This window comes from Trachurus trachurus, assembly GCF_905171665.1.
Source record: "Trachurus trachurus genome assembly, chromosome: 9".
Lineage (NCBI taxonomy): Eukaryota > Metazoa > Chordata > Actinopteri > Carangiformes > Carangidae > Trachurus > Trachurus trachurus.
In genome coordinates, this window is record NC_139895.1 from 798,313 (window position 1) to 819,031 (window position 20,719).

Below are 20,719 nucleotides of genomic sequence, written 5' to 3' on the forward strand. Positions count from 1 at the left end.
ATATATATCTATGGCTATGTTATAGCTTGCTAACTTAGCTAGCAAGGCTAAGTGATGGAGGCAGGATCTGGAGGAGGAGGGACGGAGGAGAGTTTTATGTCGGTGGTGGACGAGTCTCGCTTGTCTCAGACGTTTGATTGACGGATGACAGATCCTGATATCAGCGGCTGATGAATCGTAGCAACGTGATGCATAATCCATGCTCCTGCATTATCCAATGTGGAAAAAAAACTACCACACTTTCATCCCAGATTTACATGGAAATAGAATTTAGCACCAAGTTTGGCCTCCATCGTCTGATAGATGAGTGATTACACTAATGTAAAGACCCATAGTGGAATCAAAAATCAATTTTCTTTTCTGAACAGCTTTAAACTGATCTGACCAACAAGACTTCACTAGTTCTGTTCACATTCACAAAAGGTCTTAATGGCAAGGCAAGGCAAGGCAATTTTATTTGTATAGCCCGTTTTTACCACCAGTTTGTCTCAAAGGGCTTTACATCCCATCATAACAACATCCTCTGTCCTTAGACCCTCACATCGACTGAGGAAAAACTCCATGGAAAACCCTTTTAACAGGGAAAACCAGGAGAAAGCTCAGGGTGAGCAACAGAGGAGGGATTGTAACGCCCGCCAATGTAATAATGCCCACGAACGTAATAAACCACAAACGTAATAAAAATATGCAGCTTTTAATGTAATAATCCTGCAAACGTAATACATTTTCCACAAACGTAATAGCCGCTGCCTACTACAAACGTAATAGAATAGAATAGAATAGAATAGAGAATACTTTATTCATCCCTAGCAGGGAAATTCACGTTACGCGATTTCCCACAAATGTAATAACTATTACGTTTGCAGAGATTTATTACGTTTGTGGGGAAGTGAAAATCTTCAATTTTCAATGTAATAAAATGTAATAACGCAATGACTAATGGTCGTTGTGTTGGTTGTTGTTGTTTATATCTATACTGTAATAGCCTACTGACTGTGCGAAATCCAGCTGCTGACTCTCCACTCCACGATCACGGAGAGCCCTGCACCCCACCCTGCCCACCCCGCAAGCAGCTCTCTCTCTCTCTCTCTCTCTCTCTCTCTCTCTCTTCCTCCCAACCCTGTACCTATCACAATCAATCCTAAGCAAATGTTTATTATAGAAACATCTGCAGAGGACAGCGCGTGTCATAAGCCGGAGGACAAAAATGTACACAAGCAAAAGCAAAAGAAAAGAAAGAGGCATCTCTCTCTCCCTCTCTCCATAAGACCCCCCTACAGTGGTGCAGTTTGCAAGTAGTGTGTGTTTTAAATAGATAGCCTGGATAGTTTTACGCATGCCTCTGTCAGGCATACAACAACCACTTCATGCAGTTTAGTAAATTTTTTTGTTAATTTTCGTTTCTTTTGGATTTTTGTGCGTATTATGGAGACGTTTTGGTCCATGTTTGAAAGTCTTTTTTTCCCCCTGGATTATATATTCTAAAGATGCAACAAGCGGGGTCGGAGTGTGTGATTGAAAACCACCACGGTCTGCTCCCCGTTCACGTATCGCCTCCTTCGGATGCCGAGACTTTGTGTTTTAAAACATCATATGTCAAACAAGAGATTACAGTTTACGGAGCGCGTTTGAGCCGCGGACTCCGAGACGAGAGGAGAATGACACCGGGTCCGAGCCTCTGATCAGCAGGTTTGGTGTTTAGCCAGGAGCCTCCACTCTCCCTGTAACAAGCTACAAGTCATTTGTCATTACAATTAAAACATGAAACATAATTGAAACATAAGGTAAATATCCTGCATATTTTCTCTTTTCTGTGCTCCTCTGACCAGATCGCGTCCAGAGCGGTGTGTTGGCAACGGTCTGTCATACAGAAATAACAAAGTAACACACACGCATCACATTATGAAAGTGCTTGAGATTTTTTGGGGGCTAAAATGGGGGACAACAGAGCTGAGCCAGGTGGAGAGCGTAGCTATAGCGCACACCCTAGTGTACATTCAAATGATTCCCCCTGTTTATTGACAGGGCTGATACTGACAGAGGACACTGTGATTGACAGAGGGAGATGGCCTGATTTTTTTTTTAAAGGTAAATACAACACTTATAAGTCTAAATAGGCATCTAAAGGTTTATTAATTCAATTCAATTTTCCCGCAGACAGCGGCGAGAGAGAGAGAGAGAGAGAGAGAGAGAGAGCTCCGCCTTCGCTATTGTGAATCATTGAAACTATACAGAAAAACACTAAGCACTAAAAAGAAGCAACACGAACAGCAACTCCTCGAAGAAATTGAAGAATCCATTGATTCAAATAATTTTTGGAAAAAATGGCATTCATTCAACAAATCACACAAAGAAGAATTGGCAATTCAAAATGGTGAAATTTGGAAAAAACACTTTGAAAATCTATACAGTACAATCACTCCGAATTCAGCCCAAAATAATCTGCTAAACAAATTAGAAACTCTTGAATCAGTCGTTAAAGACAACCAAAACCCATTAGATCATGAAATTAGTGAAGAGGAGCTACTGACCAAGATCCAGGCCCTGCAGCCAAGGAAGGCAAGTGGACCGGATCGCATCTTAAATGAAATGCTTCGGTTCGGCAGCCATAAAATCAAGACTGCCATACTGAAATTATTTAATATCATCTTGAACATCGGTCATTTTCCAGACACCTGGGGCCAAGGGATTATCACTCCAATCCATAAAAGTGGAGACAAGTACGAGCCCAACAACTACAGAGGCATATGTGTCAGCAGCAACTTGGGGAAGTTGTTCTGCAGCATCTTAAACAGCCGTCTGCAAAACTTCCTCAGTGAACATAATGTCCTGAGCAAGAGTCAGATTGGGTTCACTCCACAACACAGAACCACTGACCACATCTACACCCTCCACACCCTCATCCAGAAACATGTCCACCACAACAAAAACAAAATCTTCTCTTGTTTTGTAGATTTCAAGAAAGCATTCGACTCAATTTGGCATCATGGTCTGTTTCTGAAACTACTAGAAAAAGGTATTGGGGGAAAAACCTATGATATAATCAAGACAATGTACATAAATAATCAATGCGCTGTAAAAATTGGAATCATGGAAACCGACTTCTTCCCCCAAAGTAGAGGGGTGAAGCAGGGCTGCAGTCTCAGCCCCACCCTGTTCAATATTTATATTGATGATTTGGCCAAATCCCTGGTAGAGTCAGACATCCCTGGTCTCACCCTCTCTGACACTGAAATCAAGTGTCTACTCTTTGCAGATGATCTAATCCTGCTCGCTCCATCTAAGGAGGCTTTACAAAAGCAATTAGATCATCTGCAAAAGTTCTGTCAGACCTGGGCCCTGACCATTAACCTGGACAAAACCAGAGTCATGGTCTTCCAGAAACGACCCAAGTGTCAGAAAGACCAACACAGGTTCCTCCTGGACTCTACAGACATACAACACACACACAGTTACACATACCTCGGATTAAACATTACAGCCACAGGAAATTTCAATCTGGCCATTAACGATCTGCGAGACAAGGGCAGAAGAGCTTTCTGGTCCATTAAAAAATCCTCATGTATTGATATCCCTGTTAGAGTCTGGTTGAAAATATTTAAATCAGTAATTGAACCTATTATACTATATGGTAGTGAGGTGTGGGGTCCTCTTGTAACCCAAGACTTTGAAAAATGGGACAAACACCCGATCGAAAGCCTGCATACCGAGATTTGCAAAAACATCCTCAAAGTCCATAGGAACACCCCCAATAACGGATGCAGAGCTGAATTAGGCCAATTTCCTCTTTTAATTCGGATCCAAAAAAGAGCAATCAAATTCTACCAACACCTCAAAGCCAGCGACCCCAACTCCTACCACTACAAAGCCCTGCAGTGCCAAGAGGAGAGCAAAGACAGGAGTCCCCTCAGCCAGCTGGTCCACAGGCTCAGCTCCACCAGCACCGAGCACCAAGACCACCCTCACACAATCCGGCCCCACCAAGTTATAGAAAAACAAAAAGACAATTACATCAACTATTGGACATGTACAACCAAATCCCAAAGCAAACTGCAATGCTATTTGGCCCTAAACAAAGAATACTCCATGGCAGATTACTTGAGTTCAGTAACTGACCCCAGACTGAGGAAAACCTTGACTATGTACAGACTCAGCGGCCACAGCCTGGCTTTAGAGAGCGGCCGCCACAGACAGACCTGGCTGCCCAGAGACCAGCGCCTCTGTCAGCTCTGTCCACATAGAGAGGTGGAGACAGAGCAGCACTTCCTGCTGCACTGTGACGCATACACACACATCAGAACACAGACATACACTAACATCACACTAACAACACCCAACTTCACCCAACTCTCAGACCAGGACAAATTCTGTCATCTGTTAGGAGAACAAAGAGCCACTGCTCTAGAAGCAGCAAAATATGTTTGTGCCTGTCACAAAAAGAGAGATGAGCTGCTCAACATGAGCTCCTCTATATGAGCAGCTGCTGCTGCTCCTGTTGAGTTTTACCTGCTAAATGATATCTACACTGTTTGTTCATTAGTATCATCTGTATTATTATATTATCTGTTTATTTATTTATATTGTATGTGTTATTTTACCATTTTTGTAATGCTTTGGCAATATTGTAATGACAGTCATGCCAATAAAGCTTGTGAATTGAGAATTGAGAGAGAGATGCGCTGTTTGAGGGGTGGGTGGGGTGGGGTGGGCTCTCCGTGATCGTGGAGTGGAGAGTCAGCAGCTGGATTTCGCACAGTCAGTAGGCTATTAGTAGATATAAACAACAACAACCAACACAACGACCATTAGTCATTGCGTTATTACATTTTATTACATTGAAAATTGAAGATTTTCACTTCCCCACAAACGTAACAAATCTCTGCAAACGTAATAGTTATTACATTTGTGGGAAATCGCGTATTACGTTTGTAGTAGGCAGCGGCTATTACGTTTGTGGAAAATGTATTACGTTTGCAGGATTATTACATTAAAAGCTGCATATTTTTATTACGTTTGTGGTTTATTACGTTCGTGGGCATTATTACATTGATCCCTCTAAAACCACCACAGAGGAAGAAGTCGTAGCTACTTCCTCCTGAGCTGGAAACAAAACAACAAACACAGAAGTGGCTCAGTTTTACTCATCAGGACGTTTCTGTTTAACTGTTAACAACAACAACTCTGACCCATTCATACTAATAATCGCTTCATGTTTCCCTGCAGCTCAGCAGGTCGGTCCAGATGACTCAGTGTGTGTGTGTGTGTGTGTGTGTGTGTGTGTGTGTGTGTGTGTGTGTGTGTGTGTGTGTGTGTGTGTGTAGGCGGCGTCCTCTCTGCTGGAGCTCTATGACATCACCGACTCCGTCAGCTTTGAGACGTCGGGGGGCGTGGCCTACAGCGGCCCCGCCTTCAGAAGCCCCGCCCCCGACCTGCTGGAGCCAATCACACCGCTCAGCCTGTTCCCCACGGAGCTGCTCACACACACACTCTCCAGGTACACACACACACACACACACACACACACACACACACACACACACACACACTCACCAGGTACACACACACACACACACACACACACACACACACACACACAGGTCCGTTTGACAAAGCAGCTTCAACAAACTCTGAGTTGATCTACTCTGAGAACAGGTGATATTTAACAGTTGGTTCATTCAACTCTGAGTAACTTGACCCTGAGTTACGTGTTACAATGGAACAAAGATAACATGATTCACCATGGCAACCAGCAAAAAAAAAACCTTGCCCCTCCCACTTTTACACCGCGGGACAAGACGTGAGTATTAATCTAAAAAAAAAATCTGGAGAGTTATCTAACATTGTGTGTTTGAGCAGACAACTACAAATGTTGTGTTTGATATGTTCAAGTTTGTTTCCATTATAACGTGACGGGGATGTGCCATGGATGTATTATGGGATGTGCGTGCAGTCATCAATCTACTATCACACCTGGAAATAATCCAGAAGTGGATCGACCGACTACGAAACAATAACAGAGAGAGAGAGACGCGTGTCCGTGTGGTGTCATGTGAGGGTTGTTCAGGAACGATCAAACTCCTCCTCATGGAGAATCAAACATCCAGTCCTGTCAGCCGCTGCTTTCAGTCTGCAGCTTCAGATCAAAAGGAGAAACTCGGGGTCCCGACCAGGTTCGGTTCACAGAGTGTGTTGCCATAGTAACTGACTCTGAGCTTCAGTTACCTCTCTTTGTGAAACGGGCTGGAGAGAGTTACTCCTCTTTCCCTGGTTTGAGTTTCCTCCCTTTCTGAAACAGAAAACCCAGAGTTAACAGACTCAGAGTTTTCACTAAACCTGCTTTGTGAAACGGAGCCCTGGTGCCGTGGTAACCATGGTAACAATGGTGTGTGTGTTCAGGACTCGGACGCTGGTCCTGGATCACCTGCAGCAACATTTCCGCGCCGTCCTCAGCTCTGCGGTCGCCACGGTGACGGACAGGAAGAAGGCGGTTTCTCTGGAGCAGGAAGTTCACCTGCAGCAGCTGAACACCGACTACATCCACACACACATCTGTCAGCCACGCCTGGGTAACACACACACACACACACACACACACACCTACACACACACACACTCACACACACACACACACATCCACACACACATCTGTCAGCCACGCCTGGGTAACACACACACACACACACACACACACACACACACACACACACACACACACACACTCACACACACACACACACACACACACACACACACACACACACACACACACACACACACACACACACACTCACACACACACACACACACACACACACACACACACACACACACACACACACACACACACACACCTTCTCTTCATCCACTAACCCGTCACACGCTCTGGTCCAATCAGAGCTCAGCGTGTCTATAACATGGTTTCATGACGATGACAGACTGTTGGTCTCAGTTGTTTTATTATCCGGCCGTGTGGCTCAGTGGGTTGAGTACAGTCCTCACTGCAGCCGGCCCCCGATCGAATCCCGTTTCACACGGTCCTTTGCTGCCTGACTGAACTGTCCATTACAGCAACTAAAAGTCCTACAACGACACTTAGACAAGAAGAAGCAGTTTGGCAGAACCAGCTGAACCCTCCCTAGAGAGGAGAGCTCCCTCCCCCCCACGTCCACAGGGAATTGAACCTGGTTGAACAGGGACGATGATGGTGATGGTGATCTTCTTCTCTCTTGCTGCTGTGCTGTTTGTGTTGTGGTTAGCGGAGCTGCAGCGCCACCTGCAGGCCGTGCAGCAGCACTGTGAGCAGGTGCAGCAGGTGTTGTCGTGCTGCAGGAAGCAGCTCAGCGACCTCATCGCCTCCATCAGCTGCAGGAACCAGGAGTTCAGCTCCGCTCTGTCCCTCATGGAGGAGCAGGTCCGCACCTCGCTCAGCAGCCAGAGGTAGGAGCAACTAGGGATGTCAACGTTTACTAAAATATCTACACGTGCAAGGCTCCAGACTAACTCTTTTCACTAGGAGCACAGTGGGCAGAAAATTTAGGGGCGCACACCGAAATCGACTTGCAAAGTACATTTTCACATTTCCTCTACTTTTCACTGTATTACAAATAAATACTTGCAGAAACTATAATGTTTTAAATTCACATTTTATTGTGAAACATATTGAAAATACAAAGTTAATGTTAGTGACCTAGAACAAGTAGACACACCCCACCTGGGTAAACTCATCCTAGAACCAACCCCCCCCCCCCGCGTTTCTTTTCACACATGAGCCAATCACAGTGGTCATTAAAAAAAAAAAATCAGCAAATTTACTGGTCGCACATGCGCGAGTAGATGAAAAATGTACTCGCATTGTCATTGAATTTTGCGACCATTTAGTCGTGTACACTGTGCAATTTTTTCCGTGTACACGCGTCTCGTCAGTCCTCGGCCGTCTTTAATGTCTCGAGACACCCCGGCCCTTTCAATCCGTTTAAGGTTATTTGTTTGTGTTTAGGGTTGTGTCTATATTTGCATAGAATATTTTTGGCAACCAGAAAAGCAATGTTTGACCCGCCGTTTATTTCAGATGGGCGTTTACGGTTTACTCGGTGGCGGGGCCATCACACTCGCTCGCAAAAGAAAAAGAAAAAAAAAAAAGACTAGAAAAAAAGGAGGAAAAAAATGCATTCACACCATGATTCACACACATTTAGTCTGAAGGAGGGAAGCGCGTCACAGCATCATTTTTATGAAAGACAGTGCGCTGGACTGTTTTTCACCCCCCCCCAAAATGTAGGCTATGTAAAAAATAAAAAAAAAGAATTGCGTGTATCGTTTAGGGATTTTTTACTAAACGTTTACAGTTTCATTCTGTGTAAACGTTTACCCCCCCCCCACCCCCTCTCCCCCCCAGGCTGCAGGCGGTGAGCTGCAACCTGCAGCAGCAGCTGGACCAGCACATCAGACTGAACCAGAGCAGTGAGAGCAGCTTCAGACAGACGCTGCAGCTCCGTATGGACGGTCTGAGGAGCAGCACGGCCCAGCTGCTCTCCTCCTTCAGGTAACTAGCACCTACTATAGTTACTATAGTTACTAGTTACTAGTTACTAGTTACTTTACCAGAGAAGTAACTGAGACGGCCCAGCTGCTCTCCTCCTTCAGGTAACTAGCACCTACTAGTTACTATAGTTACTATAGTTACTAGTTACTAGTTACTAGTTACTTTACCAGAGAAGTAACTGAGACGGCCCAGCTGCTCTCCTCCTTCAGGTAACTAGCACCTACTAGTTACTATAGTTACTATAGTTACTAGTTACTAGTTACTAGTTACTTTACCAGAGAAGTAACTGAGACGGCCCAGCTGCTCTCCTCCTTCAGGTAACTAGCACCTACTAGTTACTATAGTTACTATAGTTACTAGTTACTAGTTACTAGTTACTTTACCAGAGAAGTAACTGAGACGGCCCAGCTGCTCTCCTCCTTCAGGTAACTAACACCTACTAGTTACTATAGTTACTATAGTTACTAGTTACTAGTTACTTTACCAGAGAAGTAACTGAGACGGCCCAGCTGCTCTCCTCCTTCAGGTAACTAGCACCTACTAGTTACTATAGTTACTATAGTTACTAGTTACTAGTTACTTTACCAGAGAAGTAACTGAGACGGCCCAGCTGCTCTCCTCCTTCAGGTAACTAGCACCTACTAGTTACTATAGTTACTATAGTTACTAGTTACTAGTTACTTTACCAGAGAAGTAACTGAGACGGCCCAGCTGCTCTCCTCCTTCAGGTAACTAGCACCTACTAGTTACTATAGTTACTAGTTACTAGTTACTAGTAACTAGTTACTTTACCAGAGAAGTAACTGAGACGGCCCAGCTGCTCTCCTCCTTCAGGTAACTAACACCTACTAGTTACTATAGTTACTAGTTACTAGTTACTTTACCAGAGAAGTAACTGAGACGGCCCAGCTGCTCTCCTCCTTCAGGTAACTAACACCTACTATAGTTACTATAGTTACTAGTTACTAGTTACTAGTTACTTTACCAGAGAAGTAACTGAGACGGCCCAGCTGCTCTCCTCCTTCAGGTAACTAGCACCTACTAGTTACTATAGTTACTATAGTTACTAGTTACTTTACCAGAGAAGTAACTGAGACGGCCCAGCTGCTCTCCTCCTTCAGGTAACTAGCACCTACTAGTTACTATAGTTACTAGTTACTAGTTACTAGTTACTAGTTACTTTACCAGAGAAGTAACTGAGACGGCCCAGCTGCTCTCCTCCTTCAGGTAACTAGCACCTACTAGTTACTATAGTTACTAGTTACTAGTTACTTTACCAGAGAAGTAACTGAGACGGCCCAGCTGCTCTCCTCCTTCAGGTAACTAACACCTACTATAGTTACTATAGTTACTAGTTACTAGTTACTTTACCAGAGAAGTAACTGAGACGGCCCAGCTGCTCTCCTCCTTCAGGTAACTAACACCTACTATAGTTACTATAGTTACTAGTTACTAGTTACTAGTTACTTTACCAGAGAAGTAACTGAGACGGCCCAGCTGCTCTCCTCCTTCAGGTAACTAGCACCTACTAGTTACTATAGTTACTAGTTACTAGTTACTAGTTACTAGTTACTAGTTACTTTACCAGAGAAGTAACTGAGACGGCCCAGCTGCTCTCCTCCTTCAGGTAACTAGCACCTACTAGTTACTATAGTTACTAGTTACTAGTTACTTTACCAGAGAAGTAACTGAGACGGCCCAGCTGCTCTCCTCCTTCAGGTAACTAACACCTACTAGTTACTATAGTTACTAGTTACTATAGTTACTAGTTACTTTACCAGAGAAGTAACTGAGACGGCCCAGCTGCTCTCCTCCTTCAGGTAACTAGCACCTACTAGTTACTATAGTTACTAGTTACTAGTTACTTTACCAGAGAAGTAACTGAGACGGCCCAGCTGCTCTCCTCCTTCAGGTAACTAGCACCTACTAGTTACTATAGTTACTAGTTACTAGTTACTAGTTACTTTACCAGAGAAGTAACTGAGACGGCCCAGCTGCTCTCCTCCTTCAGGTAACTAGCACCTACTAGTTACTATAGTTACTAGTTACTAGTTACTTTACCAGAGAAGTAACTGAGACGGCCCAGCTGCTCTCCTCCTTCAGGTAACTAGCACCTACTAGTTACTATAGTTACTAGTTACTAGTTACTAGTTACTAGTTACTTTACCAGAGAAGTAACTGAGACGGCCCAGCTGCTCTCCTCCTTCAGGTAACTAACACCTACTAGTTACTATAGTTACTATAGTTACTAGTTACTTTACCAGAGAAGTAACTGAGACGGCCCAGCTGCTCTCCTCCTTCAGGTAACTAGCACCTACTAGTTACTATAGTTACTAGTTACTAGTTACTTTACCAGAGAAGTAACTGAGACGGCCCAGCTGCTCTCCTCCTTCAGGTAACTAGCACCTACTAGTTACTATAGTTACTAGTTACTAGTTACTAGTTACTAGTTACTTTACCAGAGAAGTAACTGAGACGGCCCAGCTGCTCTCCTCCTTCAGGTAACTAGCACCTACTAGTTACTATAGTTACTAGTTACTTTACCAGAGAAGTAACTGAGACGGCCCAGCTGCTCTCCTCCTTCAGGTAACTAACACCTACTAGTTACTATAGTTACTATAGTTACTAGTTACTAGTTACTTTACCAGAGAAGTAACTGAGACGGCCCAGCTGCTCTCCTCCTTCAGGTAACTAACACCTACTAGTTACTATAGTTACTAGTTACTAGTTACTAGTTACTAGTTACTTTACCAGAGAAGTAACTGAGACGGCCCAGCTGCTCTCCTCCTTCAGGTAACTAACACCTACTAGTTACTATAGTTACTATAGTTACTAGTTACTTTACCAGAGAAGTAACTGAGACGGCCCAGCTGCTCTCCTCCTTCAGGTAACTAGCACCTACTAGTTACTATAGTTACTAGTTACTAGTTACTAGTTACTTTACCAGAGAAGTAACTGAGACGGCCCAGCTGCTCTCCTCCTTCAGGTAACTAGCACCTACTAGTTACTATAGTTACTAGTTACTAGTTACTAGTTACTTTACCAGAGAAGTAACTGAGACGGCCCAGCTGCTCTCCTCCTTCAGGTAACTAGCACCTACTAGTTACTATAGTTACTATAGTTACTAGTTACTTTACCAGAGAAGTAACTGAGACGGCCCAGCTGCTCTCCTCCTTCAGGTAACTAACACCTACTAGTTACTATAGTTACTATAGTTACTAGTTACTAGTTACTTTACCAGAGAAGTAACTGAGACGGCCCAGCTGCTCTCCTCCTTCAGGTAACTAGCACCTACTAGTTACTATAGTTACTAGTTACTAGTTACTAGTTACTTTACCAGAGAAGTAACTGAGACGGCCCAGCTGCTCTCCTCCTTCAGGTAACTAACACCTACTAGTTACTATAGTTACTAGTTACTAGTTACTAGTTACTTTACCAGAGAAGTAACTGAGACGGCCCAGCTGCTCTCCTCCTTCAGGTAACTAGCACCTACTAGTTACTATAGTTACTAGTTACTAGTTACTAGTTACTAGTTACTTTACCAGAGAAGTAACTGAGACGGCCCAGCTGCTCTCCTCCTTCAGGTAACTAGCACCTACTAGTTACTATAGTTACTAGTTACTAGTTACTAGTTACTAGTTACTAGTTACTTTACCAGAGAAGTAACTGAGACGGCCCAGCTGCTCTCCTCCTTCAGGTAACTAGCACCTACTAGTTACTATAGTTACTATAGTTACTAGTTACTTTACCAGAGAAGTAACTGAGACGGCCCAGCTGCTCTCCTCCTTCAGGTAACTAACACCTACTAGTTACTATAGTTACTATAGTTACTAGTTACTTTACCAGAGAAGTAACTGAGACGGCCCAGCTGCTCTCCTCCTTCAGGTAACTAGCACCTACTAGTTACTATAGTTACTAGTTACTAGTTACTAGTTACTTTACCAGAGAAGTAACTGAGACGGCCCAGCTGCTCTCCTCCTTCAGGTAACTAACACCTACTAGTTACTATAGTTACTAGTTACTAGTTACTAGTTACTTTACCAGAGAAGTAACTGAGACGGCCCAGCTGCTCTCCTCCTTCAGGTAACTAGCACCTACTAGTTACTATAGTTACTAGTTACTAGTTACTAGTTACTAGTTACTTTACCAGAGAAGTAACTGAGACGGCCCAGCTGCTCTCCTCCTTCAGGTAACTAGCACCTACTAGTTACTATAGTTACTATAGTTACTAGTTACTTTACCAGAGAAGTAACTGAGACGGCCCAGCTGCTCTCCTCCTTCAGGTAACTAACACCTACTAGTTACTATAGTTACTATAGTTACTAGTTACTAGTTACTTTACCAGAGAAGTAACTGAGACGGCCCAGCTGCTCTCCTCCTTCAGGTAACTAACACCTACTAGTTACTATAGTTACTAGTTACTAGTTACTAGTTACTTTACCAGAGAAGTAACTGAGACGGCCCAGCTGCTCTCCTCCTTCAGGTAACTAACACCTACTAGTTACTATAGTTACTATAGTTACTAGTTACTAGTTACTTTACCAGAGAAGTAACTGAGACGGCCCAGCTGCTCTCCTCCTTCAGGTAACTAGCACCTACTAGTTACTATAGTTACTAGTTACTTTACCAGAGAAGTAACTGAGACGGCCCAGCTGCTCTCCTCCTTCAGGTAACTAACACCTACTAGTTACTATAGTTACTAGTTACTATAGTTACTAGTTACTTTACCAGAGAAGTAACTGAGACGGCCCAGCTGCTCTCCTCCTTCAGGTAACTAACACCTACTAGTTACTATAGTTACTATAGTTACTAGTTACTAGTTACTAGTAACTAGTAACTATAGTTACTATAGTTACTAGTTACTAGTTACTAGTTACTTTACCAGAGAAGTAACTGAGACGGCCCAGCTGCTCTCCTCCTTCAGGTAACTAGCACCTACTAGTTACTATAGTTACTATAGTTACTAGTTACTAGTTACTTTACCAGAGAAGTAACTGAGACGGCCCAGCTGCTCTCCTCCTTCAGGTAACTAACACCTACTAGTTACTATAGTTACTATAGTTACTAGTTACTAGTTACTTTACCAGAGAAGTAACTGAGACGGCCCAGCTGCTCTCCTCCTTCAGGTAACTAGCACCTACTAGTTACTATAGTTACTAGTTACTAGTTACTAGTTACTTTACCAGAGAAGTAACTGAGACGGCCCAGCTGCTCTCCTCCTTCAGGTAACTAACACCTACTAGTTACTATAGTTACTATAGTTACTAGTTACTTTACCAGAGAAGTAACTGAGACGGCCCAGCTGCTCTCCTCCTTCAGGTAACTAGCACCTACTAGTTACTATAGTTACTAGTTACTTTACCAGAGAAGTAACTGAGACGGCCCAGCTGCTCTCCTCCTTCAGGTAACTAGCACCTACTAGTTACTATAGTTACTAGTTACTAGTTACTAGTTACTTTACCAGAGAAGTAACTGAGACGGCCCAGCTGCTCTCCTCCTTCAGGTAACTAGCACCTACTAGTTACTATAGTTACTAGTTACTAGTTACTAGTTACTAGTTACTTTACCAGAGAAGTAACTGAGACGGCCCAGCTGCTCTCCTCCTTCAGGTAACTAGCACCTACTAGTTACTATAGTTACTATAGTTACTAGTTACTTTACCAGAGAAGTAACTGAGACGGCCCAGCTGCTCTCCTCCTTCAGGTAACTAACACCTACTAGTTACTATAGTTACTATAGTTACTAGTTACTAGTTACTTTACCAGAGAAGTAACTGAGACGGCCCAGCTGCTCTCCTCCTTCAGGTAACTAACACCTACTAGTTACTATAGTTACTAGTTACTAGTTACTAGTTACTTTACCAGAGAAGTAACTGAGACGGCCCAGCTGCTCTCCTCCTTCAGGTAACTAGCACCTACTAGTTACTATAGTTACTATAGTTACTAGTTACTAGTTACTTTACCAGAGAAGTAACTGAGACGGCCCAGCTGCTCTCCTCCTTCAGGTAACTAGCACCTACTAGTTACTATAGTTACTAGTTACTTTACCAGAGAAGTAACTGAGACGGCCCAGCTGCTCTCCTCCTTCAGGTAACTAACACCTACTAGTTACTATAGTTACTAGTTACTATAGTTACTAGTTACTTTACCAGAGAAGTAACTGAGACGGCCCAGCTGCTCTCCTCCTTCAGGTAACTAACACCTACTAGTTACTATAGTTACTATAGTTACTAGTTACTAGTTACTAGTAACTAGTAACTAGTAACTATAGTTACTATAGTTACTAGTTACTAGTTACTTTACCAGAGAAGTAACTGAGACGGCCCAGCTGCTCTCCTCCTTCAGGTAACTAGCACCTACTAGTTACTATAGTTACTATAGTTACTAGTTACTAGTTACTTTACCAGAGAAGTAACTGAGACGGCCCAGCTGCTCTCCTCCTTCAGGTAACTAACACCTACTAGTTACTATAGTTACTATAGTTACTAGTTACTAGTTACTTTACCAGAGAAGTAACTGAGACGGCCCAGCTGCTCTCCTCCTTCAGGTAACTAACACTTACTAGTTACTATAGTTACTATAGTTACTAGTTACTAGTTACTAGTTACTTTACCAGAGAAGTAACTGAGACGGCCCAGCTGCTCTCCTCCTTCAGGTAACTAACACCTACTAGTTACTATAGTTACTAGTTACTAGTTACTAGTTACTTTACCAGAGAAGTAACTGAGACGGCCCAGCTGCTCTCCTCCTTCAGGTAACTAACACCTACTAGTTACTATAGTTACTAGTTACTAGTTACTTTACCAGAGAAGTAACTGAGACGGCCCAGCTGCTCTCCTCCTTCAGGTAACTAACACCTACTAGTTACTATAGTTACTATAGTTACTAGTTACTAGTTACTTTACCAGAGAAGTAACTGAGACGGCCCAGCTGCTCTCCTCCTTCAGGTAACTAGCACCTACTAGTTACTATAGTTACTATAGTTACTAGTTACTAGTTACTTTACCAGAGAAGTAACTGAGACGGCCCAGCTGCTCTCCTCCTTCAGGTAACTAGCACCTACTAGTTACTATAGTTACTAGTTACTAGTTACTAGTTACTTTACCAGAGAAGTAACTGAGACGGCCCAGCTGCTCTCCTCCTTCAGGTAACTAACACCTACTAGTTACTATAGTTACTAGTTACTAGTTACTAGTTACTTTACCAGAGAAGTAACTGAGACGGCCCAGCTGCTCTCCTCCTTCAGGTAACTAACACTTACTAGTTACTATAGTTACAATAGTTCAGGGTTTCCGTTGTCCGGTAATTACCGGACTTTGACCGGAAAAATCTGCCTAAGTCCGGTATTTTCTAACCCCGCCGGTCAAAATGTCCGGTGAAAATATTCCCTCCGAGTCCGAGCACAATTTGAATTTTATTAAAAAATCAAACAAACAAAAAAAACGAAATCAGAGATTTCAGCGACATCTAGATTGAGTGGAGAGAGGCTTCTCTCTGCAGAATCACATCTAAACAGCACAGTGAAGTCGCCTCGGAGAGAGCAAAGTCACACGACTGCGCGGAGACACTGCACACATTAGATTTTAAAACAGCTGCAGCACATTTCACACACGCGAAAATGCGTAAAAAGTAAAAGAAAGAGAACTTGTCAAGGGATTTTTTTTTCAGTTTGTAGAGTTTTTATTGCAAAGCAGCCATATTTATTATTATTTATATTTCAAGTTGCCAGCACGCCCTGTTATTATGAAATGAGCCGGTCCAAGATTTGTTTTATGTTTGCAAATTATTGTATCTGAGAAAAGGCCTTCAGTTTCTTTATGTTCTTTATGTAGGCTATGAGCGCAGGGTTGTGCAATATTTATTTTAGAATTTACGTGGGCAATTGACGGCATTAACAGTAACGGTAGACGGTCAAACGGTAGAGTTAAACCCCTCAGAGTTTGAACCTAATAACGGTCAAATGGTAGAGTTAAACCCCTCAGAGTTTTAACCTAATAACGGTCAAACGGTAGAGTTAAACCCCTCAGAGTTTGAACCTAATAACGGTCAAATGGTAGAGTTAAACCCCTCAGAGTTTTAACCTAATAACGGTCAAACGGTAGAGTTAAACCCCTCAGAGTTTTAACCTAATAACGGTCAAACGGTAGAGTTAAACCCCTCCGAGTTTGAACCTAATAACGGTCAAACGGTAGAGTTAAACCCCTCAGAGTTTTAACCTAATAACGGTCAAACGGTAGAGTTAAACCCCTCAGAGTTTTAACCTAATAACGGTCAAACGGTAGAGTTAAACCCCTCAGAGTTTGAACCTAATAACGGTCAAACGGTAGAGTTAAACCCCTCAGAGTTTGAACCTAATAACGGTCAAATGGTAGAGTTAAACCCCTCAGAGTTTTAACCTAATAACGGTCAAACGGTAGAGTTAAACCCCTCAGAGTTTGAACCTAATAACGGTCAAATGGTAGAGTTAAACCCCTCAGAGTTTTAACCTAATAACGGTCAAACGGTAGAGTTAAACCCCTCAGAGTTTGAACCTAATAACGGTCAAACGGTAGAGTTAAACCCCTCAGAGTTTTAACCTAATAACGGTCAAACGGTAGAGTTAAACCCCTCAGAGTTTGAACCTAATAACGGTCAAATGGTAGAGTTAAACCCCTCAGAGTTTTAACCTAATAACGGTCAAACGGTAGAGTTAAACCCCTCAGAGTTTGAACCTAATAACGGTCAAATGGTAGAGTTAAACCCCTCAGAGTTTTAACCTAATAACGGTCAAACGGTAGAGTTAAACCCCTCAGAGTTTGAACCTAATAACGGTCAAACGGTAGAGTTAAACCCCTCAGAGTTTTAACCTAATAACGGTCAAACGGTAGAGTTAAACCCCTCAGAGTTTTAACCTAATAACGGTCAAACGGTAGAGTTAAACCCCTCAGAGTTTGAACCTAATAACGGTCAAACGGTAGAGTTAAACCCCTCAGAGTTTGAACCTAATAACGGTCAAATGGTAGAGTTAAACCCCTCAGAGTTTTAACCTAATAACGGTCAAACGGTAGAGTTAAACCCCTCAGAGTTTGAACCTAATAACGGTCAAATGGTAGAGTTAAACCCCTCAGAGTTTTAACCTAATAACGGTCAAACGGTAGAGTTAAACCCCTCAGAGTTTGAACCTAATAACGGTCAAACGGTAGAGTTAAACCCCTCAGAGTTTTAACCTAATAACGGTCAAACGGTAGAGTTAAACCCCTCAGAGTTTTAACCTAATAACGGTCAAACGGTAGAGTTAAACCCCTCAGAGTTTGAACCTAATAACGGTCAAACGGTAGAGTTAAACCCCTCAGAGTTTGAACCTAATAACGGTCAAATGGTAGAGTTAAACCCCTCAGAGTTTTAACCTAATAACGGTCAAACGGTAGAGTTAAACCCCTCAGAGTTTTAACCTAATAACGGTCAAATGGTAGAGTTAAACCCCTCAGAGTTTGAACCTAATAACAGTCAAACGGTAGAGTTAAACCCCTCAGAGTTTTAACCTAATAACAGTCAAACGGTAGAGTTAAACCCCTCAGAGTTTGAACCTAATAACGGTCAAACGGTAGAGTTAAACCCCTCAGAGTTTTAACCTAATAACGGTCAAACGGTAGAGTTAAACCCCTCAGAGTTTGAACCTAATAACGGTCAAACGGTAGAGTTAAACCCCTCAGAGTTTGAACCTAATAACGGTCAAACGGTAGAGTTAAACCCCTCAGAGTTTGAACCTAATAACGGTCAAACGGTAGAGTTAAACCCCTCAGAGTTTTAACCTAATAACGGTCAAACGGTAGAGTTAAACCCCTCAGAGTTTTAACCTAATAACGGTCAAATGGTAGAGTTAAAAATTCACCCCCTCAGAGTGTGTGCGGGGGTAGACCGCACACACTCATAGATCGGTTGAGACCAGAAAACGTTGTGACACCAGGCTTTTAACATGTTTATTGAGGATGTAAAGTGGGTGATTTTAACATGGGGGTCTATGGAGAATGCTGCTTTCTGACACCAGCCCCCAGAGGAAGAAGAGGGGATTGCAGCTTCACTTCTCAGACCCACAACTGCCCCCTTGGGTCCCATTCCTTCCTGTAACTGCTGTGCTTGCTGCTGCCTCAGGTTGTTCAGCGAGGGGGGGGAGCACGCCCCCCAGGAGGTGAAGCAGCTGAAGAGGAGGCTGACGGAGGAAACCAGACACATCAGTGAGACAGAGGAGACAGTCTGCTCCGAGCTGGACCGCTTCCAGTCCAACAGCCTGAGACAGGTACACACACAGACAGACAGGTACACACACAGACAGACAGGTACACACACAGACAGACAGGTACACACACAGACAGACAGGTACACACACACACAGACAGGTACACACACAGACAGACAGGTACACACACAGACAGACAGGTACACACACAGACAGACAGGTGTAGACAGCTGTTCCTTCTGCATCATGATGCTGAACAGAGTTAAACAGGGAGATAACTGACAGCTGTCTGGACCACACAGTTTGTTTTATCTCACCTCGTTTGAATGCACTTGAATGCACTTTGTCTCTGTCTGCACTTGGAAATTAATGACTCTGCCCACTATGTGTTGTTATGTGTTCTCTGTGTTGTTGTTATGTGTTGCTCTATGTGCTGTTTTTCCTAACAGAGGTTGATTGCTCTGTGTGTGTGTTTTATGTGCATTTATTGGTATTGTATGCTTTTATGTATTTTGGACATCCTGGCTGCAAATCAATTTCCCAACTGGGACAATAAAGAGAACTTTGACAGGTGTGGACAGGTGTGGACAGGTGTGGACAGGTGTGGACAGGTGTGGACAGGTGTGGACAGGTGTGGACAGGTGTGGACAGGTGTGGACAGGTGTGGACAGGTGTGGACAGGTGTGGACAGGTGGACAGGTGAAACCTTGTGCTCCTCTGCAGGTGAAGGAGGAGTCTCTGAGGGTGGAGGAGAAGCTCTGCTCCCTGAGGTCAGAGGTCACGTTGATGGAGAAAATACAGAGTGAGATCAGCAGCTCACAGGTTCACATCAAGGCTCAGGTACCTGTCTGTCTGTCTGTCTGTCTGTCTGTCTGTCTGTCTGTCTGTCTGTCTGTCTGTCTGTCTGTCTGTCTGTCTGTCTGTCTGTCTCAGGGATGCAAACAGCGCGCCGAAAAGCGAAACTCGCTTCTTTACTGACCCCAGCTGAGACCCCCCCCCCTCCCAAAAACAAAAACTCTTCGGATCTGAACGATTCACACAAGTCACCTAATTGGTCATGAAAAAAGCGAGTTTTTATTAAAAAAGAAAAGAATTTAATTAGGTGACTTGTGTGAATCGTTCAGATCCGAAGAGTTTTTGTTTTTGGGAGGGGGGGGGTCTCAGCGTCTCAGCGTCTCAGCTGGGGTCAGTAAAATGTTTTTCTAACAGTGACAGTGACAATCACGTGAAACTGAGGCGAACTCATTCATGGTCTCTGATTATACTGATAACTGCCGACCTCCAATGTAGACGCGCGACGTGCGCGCTCATTAAAGCGGCGCGTATCCGCGTGCAGTCGGTGCGACGGCGACGCCGTTTTTTCCCCCGTGCATGTGGAGCTGTGGCCGCAGACATGCACGGTTCCCTATGTTGCTGTGTCAGGCAGGTGTTTCCACGGAGCTCTGCCCCGTTTCAGAGGTGAAGGAAGCTCTAAGTGGAAAGACGTCGTCATTGTACCATGCTGACTTAATAAAGTTTCTAAAAAAAATAAAAAAAAAGTCACCTCCGCGATGTAGAATGTGTTCAATTAAAGTGAAACTAACACATTATATAGGCCTATATGTCCATTACACACTGAACGAAACATCCCATGTCTTTATTTATTCAGTTTATTTTAATAGTAATAATTATGACTAACATTCAGTGAAGACCTAAAAATCAGTATCTCCAAAATTGAATTATTGCAAAGGATTTTTTTTTTAAAGCAACTGGAACTACTGGAAATTGACTTTTCCGTGATATTGTAATGTAATTATTTGTTAATGGTGAGCACTCCCCCCCCCCCCCCCCCCCCCCCCCCCCCCGCCAGACAATTCCTCTCTTTTTTGGTCCTGACCCGTTTGCATCCCTGCTGTCTGTCTGTCTGTCTGTCTCTCCACCTACCTGTCTGTCTCTCCTCAGGCAGTCCTCAGTAACCAGCAA

General features: G+C 43.4%; 2 protein-coding genes across 2 annotated transcripts in view; one reads left to right on the forward strand and one right to left on the reverse strand.

The window, feature by feature from the left end:
* The window catches only part of pomt1 (protein-O-mannosyltransferase 1), a 187,590-nt gene that overhangs the window by 132,184 nt on the left and 34,687 nt on the right, over positions 1-20,719 (reverse strand). The window lies entirely within an intron of this gene.
* Positions 1-20,719, forward strand: part of LOC310991860 (uncharacterized protein) — a gene marked incomplete at its 3' end in the record, with an annotated part of 138,445 nt that overhangs the window by 41,912 nt on the left and 75,814 nt on the right. The window lies entirely within an intron of this gene.